We start from the raw sequence: 2,495 nt of genomic DNA, 5'->3' as shown, positions 1-2,495 counted from the left end.
ATGCTAGCTCAGCTCGGGGAGCTGGGAGGATGCTGCTTCGGTGCTGCAGACATGGCTTCCTCACTAGGAGGGAAAGGTGAGGTTGGAGCAGGGATAGGAAAGGGCAGAGCACACAGCAAAAGGGACAGCTGCGCCCTCCTAAACAGGCAAGGAAAGCAGCGGGCGGTGTGGCTTTGCGAAGGGTGCCCTCCCTGACCCAATCCCATCCATATTAACATCCTATTTTAGGAGTCTTTCATCAAGGGACCAAGCAGGGCTTTGCAAATTCAACCCTCCCCGCCTTACTCCCACCCACAAGATAGGTTGGCACGAGCCTTATGCACGCAGACTGAATAGAGAGATTTGGATACAGGCCCGCGTCGGCATTCAGAGTCAGGACCAGATCCGAGGAGTCAGCATCATTCCCCGCTGGGCTGCTGTAAAGGACCCTCTCTGTTCCCAAGTCTTATACTACTCTCTCTTTCCTCTAGCCATTAGACCAGGGGTGGGCAAAATGCAGCCCAGGGGCCAGATGTGGCCCACCAGGCCATTCTATCTGGCCCGTGGGGCCCCTAAAAAATTTAGGGAATTAATATTTATCTGCCCTTGGCTGCCTATCATGCGGTCCTCGATGGCTTGCCAGAACTCAGTAAGCGGCCGTTCACCCAAAATAATTGCCCACCCCTGCATTAGACAGTCCCAGCTCCCAGGTTTGTATCAACCCTGAACTCAGCCCAGCTTTGTCAAAAAAGAAGAGAAAAAGAAAAGAAAAGAAAAAGAAGAAAGCATTGCCAGGTTCTGAATCTCGCCACTTCCCCTACCCATGAGGTGCTGGAGAGGATGCATCTAATCAGTCTAAACCAAGTGAACTTTGTGGTAACAGCTGCTGCATGAACTTCCGCACCGCACAGGAACAGTGGATCTCCACAGTGCTCCAGGCATGACACCCTTTAGCAGCCTCCAAACATTTATTCGGATGACACAATAAGCAACGGAGGCAATTTATTCTGGCTGAGACATAAGCCGTCATTTGAGAGCATGCATTACAACACACGTTGTATCACTCTATAATAAGTTTCAGACACACACAGACCATGAGCAAGCCCAAACAGAAAAGGAGTTTGCACATTTAACTAATTAGTGACATTAACATAATACAGGGGTGATCTTGAGGTTTGAGACCCCAGGCTGCCCGTTCCCATGAAAAGGGTTGGGCAGGCTCTGTAATTAAACCCTGAATCTACAAATGCCAGTACACGTGAGTAGCTCTCTTCCCACTGAAGTCCAGGGGAAGCCTTGGGTGATTCAAGATTGCAAAACCAGGCTTGATATTCGCCTCCGCTTTTGTAATCCAAGGACAACACTTAGTCCCATACACTGCATGGCATGCTGACTCAAGTCAATAGAAACTGCATAGGCACAGATGAAAGGAAGCTATAACTCCATGCCAGACAGATACGGACACCTGCACCTTTGCACTGTTGGCTAAGCAGCTATGAACCACAGATGCCCTCCACATTACCTGCCATCACCAGCAGCCCACAGATGTGGTTTTCCCATGGCTAAAAGGAACCTCGTGGTCCAGCCCCTCTCTAGGAGAGGGATAAAGGAGGAGTGGAAAAATCTGTCCAGGACAAGTAAAAATTACTGCCATCTAGAAAGTGCCCAATCAGAAATAGGTTTTCCTTCCAGAAAATGCAGATTTGGTCTAAAAGTGAAACTGTGTTGCAGAAATTCACCATTTTCATGAACCTTTGTCAAGAAAGGATCCTGCTCCAAAATGGGATTTCCAGACAAAACCAGGGAAGGAGCACCCCTACTTCAGAATAGCCAAGAGCCCAGTGGTTGGGGAACTCGCTCGGGACGTGGGAGACCCAGATCCAAAAAGCGTCTGGGAGCTTGTGAAGAAGCACAAACAAGACAGCAGCAGAGAAAGGCTTTTCTGGCAGGGGCATTGTAAGACTCTTCCTCCCAGAGATCTCCAGAGAGGATCATTATGAAACGCTCACAGCAAGGACTTGATGTTGGGTCCCTCAACCCTTGAACTCTTGGTTCTTCAGGGGCAGGAAGGGAGTCTCTTTTTGCAGAAAGCATCACAAGCCTCCCTATTCCCTATTCACTTCAGTGCAGAATTGGAAGCTTTTCACAGGCTGGAAAACCAATTCCCACCCAGCTCTGCTGAACACTCTGGCTGCCCATAAGCATGCTTTCTGAATGACAAAGTCTCCTTATTACAACATGCAGACAACACCCTCTCCCTCGCAGGCTTCCACCAAAAGGCCTCCTGCAATGCTCACCCATGTTGGGATTCACACCATGCTAGCGCTCTCCATGTCCCACCAGCATGCAGCTTCAGTTAAACCACAGCAGGAGCTTGGACAGTAGCATTTGGCCTTCCCTTCACAAGTTATTCCTCATCCACACCACTCCCCTGCACCCAAGAAAACACTGACTTGCACTGGAATAAGCTGCTAAGGGTGCGAGTCACTTTTTTTTTTTTTTTTTTTTTTTTTTTT

The 2,495-nt window shown here is 49.0% G+C and overlaps 1 protein-coding gene across 1 annotated transcript in view; it reads right to left on the bottom strand.

The window, feature by feature from the left end:
* PEBP4 (phosphatidylethanolamine binding protein 4) overlaps positions 1–2,495 on the bottom strand; it is an 80,104-nt gene that overhangs the window by 77,249 nt on the left and 360 nt on the right. The gene's annotated exons all lie outside the window — the stretch shown is intronic.

Source organism: Gavialis gangeticus, unplaced genomic scaffold, assembly GCF_001723915.1.
Source record: "Gavialis gangeticus isolate Ggan-Ray unplaced genomic scaffold, GavGan_comp1, whole genome shotgun sequence".
NCBI classification, from domain to species: domain Eukaryota; kingdom Metazoa; phylum Chordata; order Crocodylia; family Gavialidae; genus Gavialis; species Gavialis gangeticus.
This window is presented reverse-complemented; position numbering and strand designations above follow the sequence as displayed.